Source organism: Acinonyx jubatus, chromosome F2 (assembly GCF_027475565.1).
Source record: "Acinonyx jubatus isolate Ajub_Pintada_27869175 chromosome F2, VMU_Ajub_asm_v1.0, whole genome shotgun sequence".
Lineage (NCBI taxonomy): Eukaryota > Metazoa > Chordata > Mammalia > Carnivora > Felidae > Acinonyx > Acinonyx jubatus.
In genome coordinates this window covers 23,843,630-23,865,887 of record NC_069394.1, presented here as the reverse complement: position 1 = coordinate 23,865,887, position 22,258 = coordinate 23,843,630, and the positions used below count along the sequence as shown (strand labels likewise).

The 22,258-nt window shown below is 36.1% G+C and overlaps 1 long non-coding RNA gene across 3 annotated transcripts in view; it reads right to left on the bottom strand.

Moving 5' to 3' along the window:
• LOC113600602 (uncharacterized) overlaps positions 1–22,258 on the bottom strand; it is a 210,123-nt gene that overhangs the window by 149,664 nt on the left and 38,201 nt on the right. The window lies entirely within an intron of this gene.

Sequence of the window (22,258 nt, the reverse complement as noted above, 5' to 3'; positions counted from 1 at the left end):
TTACAGGGACCTAGGGGTACTACAACTGTCCAGCCACTTTAAAATGTATTCACAATCTGTAGATTATTTTGTAACCAGCAGATAATTATTAATTTGGACTGCAATGTGTTATTCAAGTGGGCTATGATTATGGTTTCTTAGGGTGCTTTCTCCCCCTCTATTCTACACAACTCTAAGTCAACTTTGTCTGATGTTCTGGAGGTGGAGGGCAGATTTGCTTCTGATTTACCAATATTCTAATGCTATAACTCTCTGAAGCCCTATCTTAATGTAGGAAGAATCTCATATCAGATTTCTTATCATGGGTGATTGGTAGGCCTTGGGCTATAACTTCTATTCTCCTCAAGTTTAAGCCATCAAAACTAAAGAAAGTGCAAATTAGCATTGATTAATAATTGCCTTTGTGGCAAAAATAGCTCCACTACTCCTTTACTCTTGGGTTCCAGGTTTTCCTTAGACTTGGCTTGGTAATTCCTTACTACCTCATCAGCTTTCTGATGGTTTTTGAAAGGTAGTAATAAAATATTTTATCCAGCATCTGTTGTTGGTTTCAATGGGAGGATTAGTTTGAATAACCCAACCTGCTATATCCCTGGAAACAGAACGAGACATGCAACATTTTCTAAACAAATTGCTTAAATTGAGTTTGAATCTAAGTCTGATTCAAAGTGGAACAGGACACTTTGTAAAAACAAACCTGGCCAGAAATTAAATTCATGAACCCACCCCAGGGTTTCAGAAATAGTAATACTATTATTCTGTAATAAGTATGTACTGGCAAGAACTTTGCAGTGTGCTTTTCAGGGAATCAAAGTAGAGCTGAAAACCAAATTTTAAAAAATCAACTCTGTGCGATTTTCATAATTGTAGATAGAGAAACAAAGGTGCCTCTCAGATAATAACAAAGGGTCTTATTCAAAGAAACAACTCAGTCAAAACTGTAGTGGTACAAGGATGGGATAGAAGGAACAGAAGAATGTCAAAACACTGCTAGTAAGCAAGAAGAGAAACTGGCAACACTGAAGCCAGTCCTACCAGAAATCCATAGTCTCATAACTGAAGTTTTGGCCCATTCCATGATAATGAAACATTACAACTTTATATCACTCAAAAGTTTACTTTTGTTATATATATATATATATATATTAACCCTAGTTAATTTAGACTAAGTTATGTATGTCTCTTTACTAAAGTTTGAATTCAGTTGTCTTTTTACCAATCCTCTTGGACTCTTTAATAAACATTCCCAGCTAAAGAGTGTATGCAGGTAGGGCCACAGATAAATATCTGGACCTAGAGAGTTGTGCTTTTTCCAGAATGACACCAAGCCAGGCTTATTTCTGGCTGGCTATCTACAAGATTAAGATACAGATAGGGGCGCCTGGGTGGCGCAGTCAGTTAAGCGTCCGACTTCAGCCAGGTCACGATCTCGCGGTCCGTGAGTTCGAGCCCCGCGTCAGGCTCTGGGCTGATGGCTCAGAGCCTGGAGCCTGTTTCCGATTCTGTGTCTCCCTCTCTCTCTGCCCCTCCCCCGTTCATGCTCTGTCTCTCTCTGTCCCAAAAATAAATAAACGTTGAAAAAAAATTAAAAAAAAAGATACAGATATATAAACAAAAAGAAGTCTGGTGTGTTTTTGTTTATTTTGTTTTATGCTCTGGGCAGGAGAGGAGCATGGGAGATTGATTCTCCAGCGCAAATATCAGTCCTTTGGGAGTTCTATAATTATGTAATGTACACGTTTCTTTCCGTTCATCTCTATTTTTTAAAATTCTGCTATCTAAATGTTTGACCTCTAAGAGATGGCATATTAAAAAGCTTAATCATAACATTTCAAGTTAAAATGGCTTTTTATGGAAAACTTCATTACTTGAAAGGCTTTGTCATCCACTTTCTTGATCAAAATAGGTAGTGACCTGTAAAGCAGCCAAGAAATTTATACTTGGAGTGGCTTTTTCCTGATGGATGAAGGAGCAGGCAAAGATTCTTCCTGGTAAAGTGTGGGCGGATAATTTTATGTGACAACCACATTATGAATGAGGCAATATAAGCATGAAGTAGTTCACAGCATTTACTTCTATCAAGTTCTGCTGATTAAAAAACCAAGGTGTGGTTCAAAAATTATCTGAGCCTCCAATAACTTTTGGCTTCTCTATAAGTCAGACTACATGAGAATACACTAGAGGCTCTGGAAAGGAAGCCATGTCATCATTGGCAAGAAGAATTCTAGAATTGGCCCCAGTTGGCTTAACTGAGCCTTCCAATGCAGCATGAAGGATGGAACTGGTGCATGTAATGGCATGAAGCCTCATATATTAAAACTGAGGATCACTCAAAGCAGTTGTAAGCTTTATCAGAAATCCTAGATACAGGCATCTTTTCAAGATCTCAAGCACTGAAAGGATCTTTTGTAATATTGCATACTGGATAACAAACATTGTTGTCATCAGCAGGTTTGGATCTTCTGGGAGTCTGTACTCTGTCAAGGCCTTTGGCAGAGATTCAGGTAAAGAAACATTTACTTTAAAATGATTAATGATTCCCAACTCTACTTTGCCAAGGAGCACGCTTTTTGTCCTCTCTTTTTAGTCATTGATCCTGAAACACTTCTGCAACTTACTCAGCTTTCAAATTAACATGTATACTTTGAAAAATATACATACTTGATTAGATCTTTCTTTTCCCTGGAAACTGACCATGGCAGACTCTCTTGGACAAGTACTGTATAAATATCTATTTAATCAGTATTATTATTTGAATGCTGTAATTTAATTAGTCCATTTCTAAACCACATTTATGAGCCAGCTGGTAAAGCCAGGATTCCAAGATATGACCTTTATTTGATAGGGTTTTAATAATACAGTTACTGTAACAGTGTGTAGCACCACATATTACACAGTAATACCATTAAACTGTTCCACAGTAAACAATATAATATCTAAGATTCATTTTTTCCCCAGTACATGTGACCCAGAACTAGGAAGGCAAAATCTCAGATGGTTATAAATATAAACTCAGTTATAATTCACTCATATTAGTAATGAAATATACTTAAATCTTTCAAGCAAGTGAAAATTTTTGCCTCACATCTCTTTTTCTTAAATGTGCTTTGCTGTGATGGAAGGTTTTGTTTTCTCTCCCTTTAAGTAGGAGAAATAAGGGAATAGAAGTACTGTATTGTGTTTTGGTGGGTTTATGAATGTGTGTGTGTGTGTGTGTGTGTGTGTGTGTGTGTGTGTGTGTTTCCTGAAATAACCAGTTAATAAAATAATGCAATTATTAACATAACTTACTACATTTTAATTCAAATATATATTTAGGTCTCTCAAGTTAGAAAAGAGTTTAATTTTTGTTTGGGGTGAACTGAAAAAATTAAACTACACGAAACTATTTTTGGGGGGTCAAAATTTCTCATCACTGTTTATTTGTAAGAAAAAAGATTGGTTGTGAGAAATAATTTACAGGACATCCACAAACCAGCAAAATTTGATAGGAAAACTTGTTTAATTCCAAGAAGTAGACAATCCATGCTTGGCTTCCTGGTATGCTGAGGCAATTTACATAAACTTTTTAAAGCATCTATCAAACTAACAACTTATCCACATGATGCTGACATTCTACAATTAAGAATTATAAAAACTCTCCACCTTTACTGTCTTTTGACTTGTACTTATATTATAAAAAGCAATTTTTTAAACAGATCTATTGCAAATAAAACCTTAAAATCTCCCCCTTACAAAAACAATTCTCACATCCATGAATGGATGCATGTATTCTTATAAATCAGCCATTACTGGATTTCTTTTTTAGACTGCAGTATGTTTTTATTACTTAGATTATTCCACAAGCATTTATTAAGCATTTTTTTGTAATAAACCCTGTTCTAGATATGGGAATTTGGCAATAAACATATAAAAACTCCTATTCAAGAAACTTGTGAAGGTATTTGATGATTTTTTTCAAATGTTTATTTATTTGAGAAAGAGAGAGAGTGCACAAGCAGGAAAAAGGCAGAGAAAGAGGGAAAGAAAGAGAAAGGGAGAGATTCCCATTCTCCTGCAAGGGAGAGAATCCCAAGCAGGCTCAGTGCTGTCAGCGCAGAGCCTGACCCAGGGCCCAAACTCACGAACCATGAGATCATGACCTGAGCCAAAATGAAGAGTTGGATGCTTAACTGATAACCATCCAGGCACCCCAAGTATTTGATAGTTTATAGCAGAGGTCCACAACTATGGTTCCTGAGTCAAATCTGAGCCACTATTCTTTTTTTTTTTTTTTTTAACAGCTTTACTAAGCTATCAACAAAAATAAAGAACTTCAGGGACACCTGGATGGCTCAGTCAGTTAAGCACCTGACTTCGGCTCAGGTCATGATCTCACGGTCTGTGAGTTTGAGCCCCGCGTGGGGCTCTGTGCTGACAGTTCAGAGCCTGGAGCCTGTTTCAGATTCTGTGTCTCCCTCTCTCTCTGACCCTCCCATTCATGCTGTGTCACTGTCTGTCTCAAAAATAAATAAACGTTAAAAATTTTTTTAAAGAAAGTACTTCATATATTTAATGTGCAGAATGTGAAGAGTTTGAACATACGCAAATACCCATGACACTTCACCACAGTTAAGGTAACAGATACATCCAACACCTCTGAAACTTTCCGTGTGCCCTTTTGTTCGTTTGTTTTGTTGTGTTGTTGTTGGAAAAGCATTTAACGAGAGCTCTATCTTCTTAACAAATTCCAAAGTGAACAATACCACACTGTTAACTATAGGCACGGTGTTGTACAGCAGATTTCTAGAGTTTATTCAATAAGCATAACTGAAACTTTTTACCCATTGAACAACCACTCCTTTTTTCCCCTCCCCTCAGCCCCTAGCAACCACCACTGTATTATCTACTTCTATGAGTGGTTATTTTAGATATCTCCTATTAGTAGAAATCGCAGTATTCTTCTGTGATAGGCTGATTTCATTTAACATGTTGTTTGAAGTTATCTTCTTTTTTAAGGCTGAATAATGGATATGCCACATTTTCTTTATTTAGTCATCTGTTGATGTTCACTTGGATTGTTTCCATTTCTTAGCTATTACAAATAGTGCTACAATGAAGATAAGAGTGAAGATAATATCTCTTCAAAATCCTGATTTTAATATTTTGGATGTGTACCCAGAAGTAGGGTTGTTAGATCATATGATAGTTCTTTAAAAAAAAATCTTTAATAAACCACATATTGTTTTCTATAATTGCTATTTTATCTTCCCACTACAGTGTACAAGGTTCAAATTTCTCCACAGGCTTACCAATACTTATCTTTGGCTTTTTGGTAATGGCCATCCTATCAGGTACAAGGTGATTTCTCATTATAATTTTACATTTCCTTGATAATTAGTGACATAGAGCATCTTTCATGTATCTGTTGGACATTTGTACATCTTCTTTGGAGAAATGTCTGTTCAAGTCCATTGTCCATTTTTAATGGAGTTATTTCCATGTTGTAGCTGAGTTGTAGGATTTCCTTATATACTTTGGAAATTAACTCCTTACCAGATATATGACTTGCAAACATTTTCTATCATTCTGTACGTTGACTTTTCATTCTTTGTTGGTTGGTTGTTTTCTTTGCTCTGCAGAAGCCTTTCAGTTTCATGTTGCCCCACTTGTCTATTTTTGCTTTGTTGCCTGTGCTTTTCGTGCCACATCTAAAAATCACTGCCAAGACCTAAGTCAAGAGACTTTGCCCTATGTTTTCTCCTATGATTTTTACAGTTTCAGGTGTTATGTTTAAGTATTCAATACTTTTTGAGCAGATTTTTGTAAATGTTGTAAGATAATATTATGATCACATTATTTTGCATGCAGATATCTAGTTTTCCCATCACCATTTGCTGAAAAGAATATCCTTTCCCCTTTGTTAATTCTTGGCACACTTATCAAACATCAACTGACTGTATATGCATGGGTTTATTTCTGAGTTCTCTATTCTATTCCATTTGTTGATCTGTCTGTATCCATGCCAGTACCATACTGTTTTAATTACTGTAGCTTTGTACTATATTTTGAAATCATAAAGTGTGAGGCCTCCGGGGTTGTTCTCCTTTCTCAATATTGCTTTGACTCTTTGGGGTATTCTTTATGATTCCACATGAATTTGGACATTTTTTCTATTTCTGTAAAAAGTGCCACTAGAATTTTGATGTCTATTGCATCAAATGTGTAGGTTGCTCTGAGCTGTGTGAACATTTTAACAATTTTAAGTCTTCTACTGCATAACCATGGGATGCTTTCCTATTTTTTGTTCTCTTTTATTAGTTTCACCAATATTTTGCAGTTTCCAGTGTATAAGTCTTTTATTCCTTGATTAGATTTATTCCTAAGTATTTTTTATGTTATTGTAAATAGGATTTCTTTCTTAATTTATCTTTTTGATATTTCTTTATTATTACATAGAAATGCAAATGATTTTTATGTTGGTTCTGTATCCTGTAACTTTACTGAATTCATTTATTAGTTTTAACATGTTTTTTGTGGGATCCTTAAAGTTTTCTACATATAGAATTATCTTATCTGCAACAGACATAATTTTACTTTATCCTTTCTGATTTAAATTAATTAATTTCTTTTTCTTGCCTGGTTGCTCTGGCTAGAATTTCCAGTACTATGATGAATAGAAGTGGTGAGAATGGGTTTCCTTTCTTTTTCCTGACAGTAGAGAAAAAGCTTTCAGTTTATCACGAGTATGAGGTCAGCTGTGGGTTTTTCACATATGGACTTTATTATGTTGAAGTCTGTTGCTTCCATGCCTAGTGTTTTTCATGAAAAAGTGTTGAATTTTGTTAAATTATTTTTCTGCAACTATTGAGATACCCCTGTGATTCTTATACTTACTTCTATTAATGTGACACATTTATTGATGTCTGTATATTGAAACACATTTGCATCTCAAGAATAAATCTTACTTGATCATGACATATGATCCTTTTAATGTACTGATTTAATGTAGTGACTTAGTTTGCTAGCATTTTGTTGAGATCTTTTGCATCTATGTTAATCAAGGGCACTGACCTGCAATTTTCTTTTTTCTCATAGTTTTGTCTGGCTTTGCGATCAGGGTAATTCTGGCCTCATAAAATTTATTTGGAAGTGTTTTCTCCACTTCATTTTTTTGGAAGAGTTTGGAAAGAATTGGCATTAATTCTTCTTTAAATGTTTGGTAGAATTCACTAGTGAAGCCATCTGGTCCTGGACTTTTCTATGTTGGAAGGTTTTTATTACTGATTAATTCCCTTTTTCATTAGTGGTCTGTTCAGGCCTTCTTTTTCTTCATGATTCAGTCCTGGTAGGTTGTGTATCTAGCAATTTATCCATTTCCTCTGGTATCCAGATTGTAGGCAAATAACTGTTACAGTAGCCTCTTATGATGCTTTTTATTTCTGTGGCATTACTTGTAATGTCTCCTCTTTCATTTCTGATTTTATTAATTTAAATCTGCTTTTTCTCTAGCTAAATATTTGTCAATTTTGCTTACCTTTTCCAAAAACCAACTCTTGGTTTCATTGATCTTTTCTATTGTTTTTATAGCCCCTATTTCCTTATTTTTGTTCCAATATTTAGTATTTCCTTCCTTCACTTAATTTTAGACTTTTTTCCCTAGTTCCTTGAAGTATAAATTTAGGGTTTTTTTTTTTTTGAGACCTTTCTTTTTTAATGTGGGTGTGTATTGCCATAAAATTCCCTCTTATTACCACTTTTTCTGTGTCCCATAAGTTTTTTTTTTTATTTTTTTTAACGTTTTTTATTTGTTTTTGAGACAGAGAGAGACAGAGCATGAACGGGGGAGGGGCAGAGAGAGAGGGAGACACAGAATCGGAAGCAGGCTCCAGGCTCCGAGCCATCAGCCCAGAGCCCGACGCGGGGCTCGAACTCACGGACCACGAGATCGTGACCTGAGCTTAAGTCGGACGCTTAACCGATTGAGCTGCCCAGGCGCCCCTGTGGCCCATAAGTTTTGATGTTTTGTATTTTAATTTTCATTTGCCTCATGGCATTCTTCTGATTTCTCCTTTGATTTCTTCTTTGACTCATTGGTTGTTCTTGGTTGTTCAACAGTGTGTTGCTTAATTTCCATGTATTTGTGAGTTTCTCTTTTATTGATTCCTAGTCTCATAGCATTATGGTTGGAAAAGATATTTGGTATAATTTCAGTCCCCTTCAATTTGTTAAGACTTGCCTTATGAGCTAACATGGAATCTATCCAGGACAATGTTCCATGTGTGCTTGAGGAAAATGTATATTCTACTGCCGTTAGAGGGAAAGTTCTGAATATGTTTGTTAGGTTAATTTGATCTACAGTGTTGTTCAAGTCAGCTGTTTCTTTATTGATTTTCTTCCTGGACGCTGTATCAATTATTGAAAATTTGGTATTGATGTCTCCTACTATTATTGCATTGGTATGAATTTCTCCCTTCAGTTCTATTAGTTTTTGCTATATATATTTTGGTGTTCTGATGTTGGGTGCATATATATTTATAATTGTTATATATTCCTGATGAATATCCTTTTATCATTATATAATATCCTTTTTGGTGCCTTGTGACAGTTTTTGATTTAAAGTATATTTTGTCTGATATAAGCAAAACCACCTCTGCTCTCTTCTGATTACCATTTACACTGAGTATCTTTTTCCACCCACCATCAATTTCAGCCTATGTGGGTCCTTAATTCTAAAGCAAGTCCCTTGTAGGCAACATGTAGTTGGGTCTTGTTTTATTATCCATCAGCCATGCTATGTCTTTTGATCAGGAAATTTATTCCATTTATTTTTAAAGTAATCAGTCTTAGGGGAAAACTTACTATTGCAATTTCGTTCATTGTTCTCTGTTTTGTAGTTTTTTTGCTCATCTTTTCTTCTCTTGCTATCCTTCTTTGTGTTTTATTGATTTATTGTAATCATATATTTTTATTCCTTTCTTTTTGTGTATATTCTGTATGTATTTTTATAGTTATCATAGGGCTTACATAAAACAACTTATAACCACCTATTTTAAACCAATAACAAATTAACTTCAATAGCATGCAAAAACTGTACTCTTTTTACTTCCCCTGCCTAACACACTTTATGTTATTGAAGTCACAAATTACATCCTTTATATTATGAATATAATCAATTTTATAGTCATATTTAATGTTTTTTATCTTTATGCTAAAATTAAGTGATTTATATACCACCATTACAGTATTACAATACTCTGCATTTATTTTTATATTTATCATTACCAGCGCTCATGTACTTTTATGCTGTTTAGCATCTTACATTTCAATTTGAGAACTCCCTTTAGTATTTCTTATAAAGCAAATTATAGCATGAACTCCCTCATTTTCTATTTGTCTGGGAAAGTCTTTATCTCACCTTCATTTTTGAAGAAATGTTTTGGTATATAGAGTATTATTGTTTGGTAGCTTTTTTCCTTTCAGCACTTTAAACATATCACCCAACTCCTGGCCTGCAAGGTTTCTGCTAAGAAATACGCTGATAGTCTTATGAGGGCTCCGTTGTATGTGACAAATTTTCTTTTGCAACTTTCAAAATTCACTTTGTGTTTGACCTTTGTCAATTAGCTCATAATGTATCTTCATGTAGACTTCTTTAGATTTATCCTATTTGATATCCTTTCTGTTTTATGAATGTGAACATCCTCTTCCATCCCTCAATTTGGGAAGCATTTCACTCTATCATTTATCACGATGTATTCATTCATCCATCTAACAATATTGAGTGTCTAGTATAAGCAAGTATTATCCTAGTTTAATGCATAGAGATCACTCCTGTCTGCTGGAATGTCAGTATCTAACAGAATATCAAAAATGTCAACTTACTTCCAATTTCAGTTTTCTCTGTGATTGGGATTCATAAAGAGCTTTTTGCAACATAAACACAATTAAAAGACAATAAAGACTGAGAATTCTGTAGTTCTTAATTGTACAAAGTGGTCATCATTTTCTTAGCTTGACAGGTGCTTTTGAAAGCATCAACTCATCGCTAAGCACAGAGTTAGTTAACAGACACATGATTTATGAATAAATCATTAAACAGATGGTCAGTAAACACCCCTTTTGACCTGAGCTATTCATTTTACAGTTCTCTCTTATAGATTTCTCTCTTGCAAACAAAGATAGACTTATTGGTAACAAGACACTTCAAGAATCCACTGCCCTTCCAAAAATTTTAAGGCTGCAGATGGTACATTAAGGACCTCCACATATCATGCATTCAATTAATATATCTGAGGTCCTCCAGTCTAGGAGACACCTCTTCCTTAGAGACTCTGATCCCCCAAGAAATAGTGCTGATCAGAATTTCCTAACGGCTACCTGCTTCTTAGCAATTTTCTTTCTCTTGTTCTCTTATTATTTTGCGGGAAAAACCTACTGTTTATTTACAAGATGAAATCTTTAAAGGTAATGACCACAAAAACCTTTAAAAAGATTTTAAAAAGATATTCTGATGGCCATCATCAAAACCAGTATTTCTATTAAATTGCTAACACTGCATAACAGAGTTCTAGCAAACATGATGTACTTTGGCCATGTACAAATAAAGCTGGAATAAGCAAAAATGTGTAGAAGAAATATTTTCTTTTTCTTATGAACCAGAGCCTTTGAATGCCTCAATTTGTAACGTACCGATTTAACATTAGCCTCATACTAGACTTTTTATGAAGAACACAGGACCAAAATGCAATTCTGTGATGCCACGCCTGGCACCTTTTTAAAAGCATAGAGCAATGGGAGAGGCCTCATAGAAGAAACCAGAAAAATAAAAGCGTACGCAAACTGCATCACCTCCATGTAAGTCACCCATCTTCCAGCATTTTTATGTCTGCCTCGTTACCAGACTTATTTAGACTGCAGAACCACTGGGTGGAGGTCACGTCCGTCTCTGCGTCATGGATAGTTTTTCATACATGGTAAGTACTTAGGAAACATTTTCTAGTACTAATGATTCAAGAAAACAAATCACAAACAGTACAGCCTGTTGCACTACATGTTTATTTACTAGTCCTCTCTAAAATATAGGTTATTATTTTGGAACCTGTACTTCTACCTTATTTAATGCATATTCCTAGACAAGAAGCAATTTCACACCATTCTGAAATATACTCTGTGCCTGCAACTTCGGTGCAACCAGATACCACGTGAGTTTTCACCTTAACTCTTATTGGTACTTTCTCAAAGTTTAATGTATGTCTGTTCCAGGTATGGTCACATTTTTTCAGAGTCTCTTCAGGTCCTGCTTGGGTTTTAATATTTTGCATCAAAAATCATTTCCATGTAACATATGATCTACTCCCAAACTTGTGAATAATGCAATTTTATAAGCTTCTTTAAAGAAGCTCACATTTCACTGCTTGGCTGACAAAGCTTTATGGAAATTGTTGCTTAGAAGTTTCTAGTCACTTTTACTAGAAGCTTGACACTGATATCTTGGCTTCGCCTATTCATATGGTTCATAAAACTTTAGTTCCCACAAAGTATCCTGACATTTCTAAGTCAGTTTGGGTTCCTTGCGTTTTCCATTAACTAAATGGAATTTTTAAACAGAGGCATTATTGTATTAATTAGTTTTGATGAAAAGAATAAAAATACACAGTTACTCAAAAAATATTTTAACTTTTAGCTTTCTACATATTTTACTTCCTTATCAAAATCCAGACAACTTTAGGTGAATGGAAAGGAAGACTCCATGAAGGGGGCAGTTTTTAACATGGTTTCTGAAAATTTCATAGAATAAACATGAAGCTGATGTAGGTGGCAAGTGTAAGTGTGGAAGTGGTGGGCTGATGTAAGCAAGGTGCTCATATCCCAATATGAGCAAATCTTTCAAGGAAACACAGCACAGGAAATATTCAAAAGAAATCCTTAAGACAACATGCAATGCAAGGGGGTGTCAGGATCAGCAAAGGTAGGTTTAAGTCAAAACTTGGTAGTAATTAAGAAGTTGTGAAGAGAGAAAAGCAGGATTATCCAGCAAATAAACACTGAAGCTCCCATTACCTTGCAGTGGGCCGACAGAGACCCCTCACTCCCCCATCTCAGTGAGGGATGCATTTGAGCTCAGCTTCCCTTGGCCATGAGGGCCCTCCCTTTCATACAACTCTCTGAAGAGCTGGTATAGACTCTCATATTGAACTCTGACTCATACCTCTAGCAAAGGTCTTCTCCCACGTGCACTACCAGGCAGGAGCTCAGCAAAGGGACAGTTACCCACACCTGTAACACAAACCCGTACTGTATCCAGAAGTACCCTGTCCTCAAAGAATCTCTCTGGAGGATGATGAGATATCAGGGACTATGGTCTTCTCTTGCTTAACCCTGATATAGGTTTCCTTACGTTATACTCATACCCCCCAGAACATTATGGAATTCTCCCTAACCCACATATCTGTGGTTGCTGTTTATCTGTAATCACTATACATCACCGTCAATTTCTGAGCAGTGCAATCTCATTACAAAAGTATTCACTATCCTGAAAGGAGTGTACATGAGAAAGAAGCAGCTGGAATCAAGGGGATAAGCCAGAAGCTAGGTCAGATTATAAGGCATGGGAAACACTAAACTGAAAATACAATGGTATTGTTGCCCTTAACTGTGGGTCATAATAAAATCAATGCTTAACTATTAAGAATGAAACGTGGCAAAACTTCAATACGTGTTCTAGGTTTTCTGATAGAAAAACCCTGGAAAGGTTCATCAAGACTGAACAATTTTCATCTTTATGACATGCCTGTTTTGCAGTGCTCTGAAGATAGGCTTAACTGCTCATGGGCAACCCACTCTCGGTGTGAGGCTGGTGCTTTCTAGATGAAAAGCCACAGGAATATTAAACATGGCAGTGACAAGGAGCATGAAACAGAGGAGAGGACTAAAGGGTGTGGGAGTAAAACTGACCTTAGAAGGGCATTAATTGGAACAGTAGAAGGGCAAGGAAGAGAATTATGACTCTCTGTTCTGAAAGTGGTTGACAGGAATCAGTAACAGTACTATAATGGCATGCCCAGAGAAGCAAAGAATACAAGGAGAAAGAAAGGACAGAGGAGGAGAAAGACGAGGAGAAACAGAAGGAAAAGAATAACAATAATATTATTATTGCAGTTAACATTTATTGAGCACTTACAAAGTGCCAAGAACACTTCTAAGCACTTTATTTGCATTTCCTCAAATGTCTCTGCATGTGATTATTCACAGAAGGACCAACTGCTATACATGAGCATATTTATGGCTGTACATATGTTCTTTGCATCTCACTTGCACATATATGGAATTTTTGCAGAAATGTGTGGCTGTATTTCTCTCCCACACATAGTGACATTTAAGTTCTTAGGTGCCTGGGTCAATTGCTCCGGCCACATGAAATATAACTCTTACCCCTGAGGACTTTCTATTACATGCACTAAAATGGAAGATTCTGTAAAGCAATGCTACAGCCAGCAGCAATCTGTCCTCAATTTCTGGCTTCAAAGGAGAGAATATTAGTTAGTATCTATGTGAAATGGGTTCATTGGTGCTTTTGGAGCTGGACCTCCTGGGCCACGACATGCATGTAGACCCCTCTCATAATTTTATCTGCCGACCCAAATACAAGTGAGTGGTTGTTAGTCCAGTGGTTACTGATCATTCCCTAGTGTTGTTTTTGTTTGTTTGTTTTTGTCTTCCTAAGAAATTGCCTACTTGGCTTCTCTACTTAAGTGTGAAAACACCAGGCAACTAACAAATCCCAAACAATTTCCATATCATCCACCTACTTGCAGACACTGTTCTGTGTTCCTCAACAGAGTAGCCCCTTCTCTCTTGATTCTTCCACTACAGAAAGTGGAAAACCTAAATATAGGCATCTCTCATTTAATGTTACTAATTCATTTCTGAAAACTAAGCCATGCCAAACAGGAGCTTATTTCCCATTATTTTAAATGGCAAAGTTATAATATGAAACATATTAATGCGAAACCCCAATCAATTTCCTAAAACATAAATAAACACGTATACCCAAAACACCCATTTCTATGTAACTAATAAACTAACATATTATGTCATAAAATATTAAAATATTACTTATTAGTCTCTAAAAAATAACATCTTAAGAAACATATACAGAAACATGAAATTTATAACACAGGATGACAGGATACACTGCAGTAAATAAATTAGTTGAAAAAACCGCAACAAAATTTTCAGTGAAAAGTAAAGCAGTTTCTTATGATGACATATTACTTGTCAAGTCAGGTAGAGATTTAAAACTTGACGAATGTTGAGAAGGGAGGAGGAGGAGGAAAGTTGCAAAGTCACTATTTGTCGTTAGTTGTGGCAGATGATGGTGTCAACAAATGAGTAGAAAAGCACCAATTTCAGATATTCCAGTAATTTATTTACTTTTCATACTTAAAAATACATTTATTTACTTTGAGAAAATGCATGCATGCACAAGCAGGGTGGGGGCTGCAGAGACAGGGAAGAGAGAGAATGCCAAGCAGGCTCCACGCTGTCAGCACAGAGTCCGACATGGGGCTCAATCCCATGAACCGTGAGTTCATGACCTGAGCCAAAACCAAGAACCAGACATTTAGCCGACTGAACAACGCAGGCACCCCTCCAGTCATTTGTTTCTATATTAAAAACTCAGTGGCTTAAAACACGAATTCATAATTCTCCTAACCCTGCTCAACATCTACCTAACTACCCTGAACTAATTCAGTCTACAAAGTGTAAGATTCTTTCCTCCAATTTGTATTGTGCAAAATTAAGAAGGCAATCCAATTTGGCCATGCTCCTTGCTTATTCTGATAGGCTCTTTTAGGAAAAGTGGTGGCACCGCCTCACTGCCATGATAAGCTGCTATTCCCAAGGCCAGGGCCTTGCTGACCACAAATGACCCACACAGGCTGGCATTCATGGGCTCTTGTAGCAGAGACTCAGTCATCTCTCAGGAGGTTCTTTTCCAGGACCCATGCCAATCTCACAACTGGCAAACTCTCATCCTCTGCTCACTATCAGCAAAAACGCTCTAAACTTCTTGATATACTCTGTGAACCTGCACCAAGTTTGTGGAACAAGTCTCTTCCTTTCACCATATAACCCCATCTCTACATGCCTTGAAAAAATACGGGTTCTTTCTTCCTGTAGCTGACAGTGGAATCAAGAAAAGCTGATTGTCTTTGGTTTGGTTCCTTTCTAACTCACTCTGTACTCTTTAATTATTGTTTATAGTATAGACAAACATAGGTTTAAACTGTAAATAATATCATCCTCTTATCTTAAGAGCTTCAGTGACTTTCCATTAAAATCAAGACCGAAATACTAAACAGGACCCCTGAAGTCTTAGCGGCTCTGCCCCCAAACTTCCCCTTCCCCTTTCTCTTTTAGTTCCAGCCCTTCTGGCTAGCTTCCTGATCCACACAACACTGATTGGCACATGATGGTCTGTCCACTTTTCTCCAGTCCTCACTATCTCTTCCCTGCCAGTGACTCAACATATTTATTTAATGTCCACTCATCTTTGATCTCAGCTTAGATAATACTTTCTAAGGAAAATTCCCTACTCTTCCATCTCCTATGCTTTATTAAGTCACTGTTAAACGTTGTTATCATTACCCTCCCTGTACCTTTTCTTCATAGCACTTAAAATATTTTGTGGTTATACTTTTGTTTGGATGATTCTTGTTTTCACGTCTTTCCTATTACTCCATAAACTCCATGAGAATGAGGAATTAGATCTGCTTACTTTCCTTGATTTTTCACTATCTAGCATGTGTCTGGCACATAACAATGTCTAATTAACAATAATGAGCTAGTGTTAAGCATGAACCAGTGTGGCTCATAGAATATTCCCAGTAACGGTAAAGTCTGAACCTGCTGTTTGTGTTCCACATTTTTTTCCTCTGGTCTGAGACCTTCACTTCTTGGGTCAGGATCCATAGTACTAAGACTTCATCTTTGCTTACATTAACACTGAATGCCTCTATTTGTTAACCCCTCAAATACCTATTTACACATTGTTGCATTGTCCTAAACTAAGTATTTTGTGTCTGCCATCTCTGTCTTCTGGTCTGTCTGCAGGTTAAAAAAAAAAAAATGTTTTTCTGCTCCAATGATGTGATCTCTCTAAGTGTGGAAGAGCTTCTAAAGGCCTTCTGGTGGGAGGAGTTCTTTCCTGCTCAGAGACTAAGGGAGGCACAGATTCTCCATTTGGGCAGCAACCACAACACTTACTGCATAGCATCGTTAAAACCTCCCAAGGCAACAGTAGCTGGGAGGCTTTCTGTTTAATCACTTCATACCCAATAAAGTGTACATTACACAATATTTTCATAATGCCATGGTAACCTAATGAGTCATCTTCCATTATAGGCAAGAATACTTGTGTCCGTGATCAGGGCACAGGATGGAGGCATACTGACAGATTCTTACCAACTTTCCTTTTTTTAGACTTCATGATAACCACCATAACATTTGCCCAAGTCACTGAAGCAACAACTTGATCCATGCAAAATACTTTCATTATGTGTTATGATCTTCACGTTTTAAAAATATTTCAAATTGATTGCACTTAAGGAGACCAGACCTCTGATGACATTGTGAAAGTTCTTAATCTCATCAATAAAATATCTCCAGTTTATGATGAAGGATGGGTGACTTGTGGAAAGTTTTCCTTCATATGATGATTGGATTAGCTGTGATCACAGAGATGCCCTTTTCCTGACATGGATTTCCTATTGACTTCCTGATCTGTTGTCAGTCATTTCTTGTTCTGAAATGTGTCATTTTCCACAATTAATATTTTCATTCTCTATTTTACTGACAGCAATAAAAAGCAGGTTATACTACATTATTCACTAGACCTATTAGGATAATGTTTTTGATACACAAATCCAGCCAATCTCTGGTTAATCTGTTCTCCATCATGCTTTACATCCTGATATAGTTTGTTAGTTTGTCTGAATGGTAGAAATACTAAAGAAGATATAATTATTTATTTTAAAATTTCAAAATGTAATTGAGAATAAGCAAATAAATCAAGAAAACATAATACATAATTTAGCACCAATTTAGTGGAACAACAGAGAGTACTAAAGAAGTTCAGAGAAAAGGAAGGTCAAGGAAATTTGAAGAAGACAGCAGATTTGGGGGAAGAATAAGTAAATTTTAACTGAACCTAAAAAGGGATACAGAGTGTTAAGATTTACTGAAGGAGTAAGGGAGGAGCAGCAAGCAATCCAACTGAAATAAATTATGGGGATACGAGGACAAAGACACAAAGAAAAAGGTGTGATCAAGGGACAGTGAAATGGAGTAAGTGGAACAAATAACAACCACGACTGGGATTAAAGTTACAAGTACAACATTTGACTGAATTTACCAAAGAGCAGAATATGAAATTCCTATTCCATTAACATTTTCTGTGTGTTAGCATAGGAACTAATAGATAGTGAGGCCAACCCAGGAAAATCTGGTTTAAAATACTAGATGTACTACTTCCTGGCTGTGAAACCTTAGGTAATTATTTAACTTCTATAAGTACCAGTTGTCTCATTTGTAAAGCAGGGGAGGGGGGAGGTTTCCTTGTGAGTTCATCGTGATTATCATACAAGACAATGCATTTAAAGGATTTAAACACTCATTATTTATCAGCTGTCCTTATTATATCCCACTAATAAGTTCCCAACACCCAGAGCAATGTCTGGCATATATTAAGTCCCCAATATGTTTTTATTAATCAAATAAATTATTACTGCTAAAACTTTCCCAAATAGCACATTTATTCCTCAAGACTCACATTTAACAGGTAAAAGAGTAAAGGTGGTTCAAAGAAACAACCTCACCTAGCAATAAAATAAATTAAACACAAATTCAAAGAATTGTTAGTTAATAGTGTCATCTTCATATGAGTCACACATGTTGAACAAAGAGATAATAAATAAAGCAAACACCAAAATCAGCCATGAAATAAGAATTTGATTATATATGCTACAAGGAACAAATTGTAGCTCTAACACACACCTGGTAGTAAACTCACTGTAATTTCCAAAGAGGCATTAGAGAAAGAAGAACATCCCTTCATCTCTACCCACACCCACACACATATTACCAAAAGTTGTGCAAAGAAATGTACTTCAGTATTACCATACATTTTCAAATGGATCTTCAGTTCCTATGATTAGTACGTATGTTTAAGTAGGATGGTCAAGTTAATTCTTCTTAAATAGTAAACTAAAACTAAATTTAGCAACATTTTGAAATACAGAATCAAAATGTCCAAATATAAAATATGAGATGTAGAAAGTTTATTATTACCATGTTTTCACTTGTATTACCTAGAAATGATAAAAAGTTGGTCTATGAATATATCACAAATTGAAGAAAAATCTGGTAACTAAATCAGCTTCTTGCATTTCAAATATCAGTGCGAAGAGGGCCAGATGGTGAATTGAAAATCTGCATGAGTATTGACTTTTAATGAAAACACTTACATGCTCTTCATGGCCACAATTAGTATAGCTTCTCTGCTCTCCTCCCTTGATGCCAGGACCTTGTTAGATTGACCTCTTATGTCAATAAAACCAGCTTGAAGTTCACATGCAAACACATTCATAGCAAGCAACCTCCCTAGTTAGTTAGGAAGGTTAATCAAGGTAAAGCCCTTGGTAGAGGCAGGATATTTATTTCTAAATTGAAAAGTCCTCTTGATATTAAAGTTTGGAGGGAAAAATATTTGCTAACCCTATAATATCGAATCACCATCAAGCAAGGGAAGTGGTTCTGCATATTTCATACATGAAAAGAAAATATTTGGTATTCATTCAATTTTTCACTCTAGGTCCTATCTCAGAGACTTTGTGCATATATGAATGGAGAAAAAAATACTTAAATTAGTATGATACCATCCCAACAAGGCTTTCCTTACTTTCCTCCTGGAGACTTTCTTTTTTTTCCCCTTTCCTTTCTTTTTTTTTTTTTTCCTTTTTCTTTTTTTTTTTTTTCTGCTCTTAAAAAATTAAAAGAATATTCAGGACAAAGAACACCAGTACTCAGACTTTTACACTTCATAAAAACCTCATCTGAACAGCTGGTGCTCGGAGCTGTTGGAGAAAGATGGACATCTGCTATACAGATACCTTGCTTTAACTAATATTAGTTTTCTTAACATTGTAAGTAATATGGATTGGGATATCCATCTGTCCAGGTTCTTGGTGTAAATATGAGCATTGTAGCTTTCTGACTTTTCTTCCTCAATATTCACTTTCACAATGGCAAAATGAGAAAGAGCTGAAAAACCAGTAACAGGTCTTGTATAGCACAGAAAGGAGCAAGGAAACCTGCATTTAAAATGGAAGATAATATTTCACCGATAAGGGCATTGAAACCCATCAACTCTCCTTCTCAACTCGAAGACGTGAGGATCTCATAAATGTGTAGCACCTTCATGGTAATACTGTCTCTAACAGGATTTTCAGACTCAGTGCATGTGTGTTTTGATATCTACCCTATCCAGAAATGGATTTCTTTGTACAGTTTTCTCTTGCACCAACATCACAAGCAGCTAAAACCATTTCACAGAGGATGAAACAACCCTAACCAATACCTTCTAAGGGTGGTATTCTGTCAAATTTACATCAGAAAATGTAATAAAATCACAAGGGAACAATCAAATGAATGTTGTGACAATAACTGCTATAAAATCAAGGAAGAAGGCATTCATTCCAGGGGGGGACATCTATAAAAACTTGATGGAAAAAGTAAAACTCCAGTTAGACTTAGAAGACCAGAAAAGTGGAACATTCCAGTGTGGATGGCAGGGAGAAAGTCATGTGAGACAGAAAAAAAAAAAAATATATATATATATATATATGTATATATACACATATATACACACACACACACATATATATATACATATATATGTATATACATGTATACATATATATGTGTGTGTGTGTGTGTATATGTGTATATATACATATATATATACATACATACATAAAATCCTTTTCTACTTGGTCCCCGAAAACTGTATTGTGTACCTACTGTGAATCCCCTAGCACCCTGCCGGGCAGAGGCAGAATGGGAGTAGAAAATATCCCCTATCACTAAAACTTATTTAGTGATTAGCCTGAGAGAAAATATCTTCTATTTACAGAGACATACAGATAAAGTGAATGGTATAAATGCTGGGTGATATGGTTTGTCTTAGGAAACTTTATGCAAGGAAAGTTCAATATGATCTTCATTTTTTTTTTTTTAATTTCGATGGGTAGAGAAGAAAAAGGAGGATGTAATTTTAAATGGGGAAAATATATGAGGTGGGGGGAAGCTGTAGGTAGTAGGGAACACAGGAGCCCAGGCGGTAGAGACATTAAGATCACGGACGGGCTCTGCTGTCAGCATGGCTTGAATACCACCTTCCGATATACTAGCATGTGACTTAGCACAAATGATTCCATATCCCTGTTCCTCATTTTAATGGCATACAAAACGGGATAATAATAGTACTGACTTCTAAATATTGTTATACAAAATTAGTAAATACAAAGAACTCAGATAAACTCCTGTTACATCACAAGTATTCAATGAAAATGAATCAGAAGCAGCAGATAAGCTTGTTAAATGAACAAAAGAGTGCAACAATGTGTGAATTGATGCCAGTAAGGGGACTATAAGCAAACAAACCCAGATTGAGTAGAGGTGGTGAGGACTATGCTTGGAAGGATCCTGTCAGAGCCAAGATTACTTTGTTTCAGGTTCCCTTCCCCCTTACTATTTATGCTCTGTAAAGCCACAGAAGGCATAGGGTCAAGCAAGGAGTGGATACAAATAAGGCCTCCCAATTGAGACGTACCCACCTTTGCATTCTAGTTCCAGCCCTCAGGCCGTTCCAACTTGACCTTGGAAATTTGTGTATACCTCAGATTTCTCAGTCAAAAATCAGGAATATAACAGAGTCTACCTCAAAGTGTGGCTGCAAATGTTAAAAAAAGATAATGCCTGGATAATTTATTACCACAGTGACTAGAACACAGTGTTTAGTAAATAATGACTTGATTATCTTTCTGATCTCTCCTCCTTTTCTTCATGAGAGGAGCATTGACAGTATAAATAAATAATTATTTGGGTGTGTATGTGGGGCTGCAGGTGGGATGGGTTTTAGGGAGACACTGGCCCCCAGGTAGAAAACTGCATTTAAACAGATTTGAAATGATGAAGTCTAACGAACAGACAACAGTGTAATTATAAAAAGGCAAGGACAGGAGAGATAAAAGATATGTTAAAGGATGAATCAATTAATTGTCTGAGGTTGCCTGAATAACTATGGGGTGTAAAGACCAACAGGTCTGTGGATTCCAATTAGCAGCAAAACAAGGCACTACTGACTCAATCACTAGTCGATAATGACCTCAAACAGCTAGAAGATCTATATAATAACTTACAGTTTTCCTACGCACTACTTCAGTTGACGCCCATAATACTTTTATAATGTGAATCTTATTGTGTTTCTTATTTTATAGGTAAGGGAAAAAATATATTCTTAGAAGGGAAGGAAACACTCCCAAGGGACCATAGGCCAGTACGTGGTAAAATCGGAACTCTGATTCTGGTTTCTGATTTGAAATTTCTTGGTCTTTACATTATATTATTGCCTTTCTGGAAATCAGGTTGTCTCTAAGGCCTTGTCTGTGTAATTCAATTATGATGAAATTGTTGATGGGTTTTCCAATATTGAAAATTGAATTGGACCAACTGACTTTTTCCGTCATTCTTGACTCAGATTCAGTAAGAGTGTAAATCTCCTGGGGTTGGTCTGTGTTTCCTCAGAAAAACTGAACGCAGGGATTGTCTTCAGTCCACAGGCATCACTTTGGATGCAAATCAAGGGTTCTTTGTTTAACTGGTTGTTTCAAACTGGCACAATTTGCCTGACCTTTGCTCTAGTCCTGAATCAGGAGAGAAGCAGACATGATTAGAATGTTGTCTAGCAGAGTGATTCTCAAAGTATGGTCTCCAGCAGCAATGGCATTCTCTGATAATATATTTGACATACAAATTCTCAGTCAAGCCCCTTTCCAGGCTGAATAAATCAGAAACATGGGGTGAGGCGCAATCACCTGTGTTTTAACAAGTCTTGCAGTGATTTTTGTTGCACATTAAATTTGAGAACCACTGATTATTGAAGAACACCTTACAAAAACGTAAGTTTCACAGCATAAACTACGCTTCTTCAGCA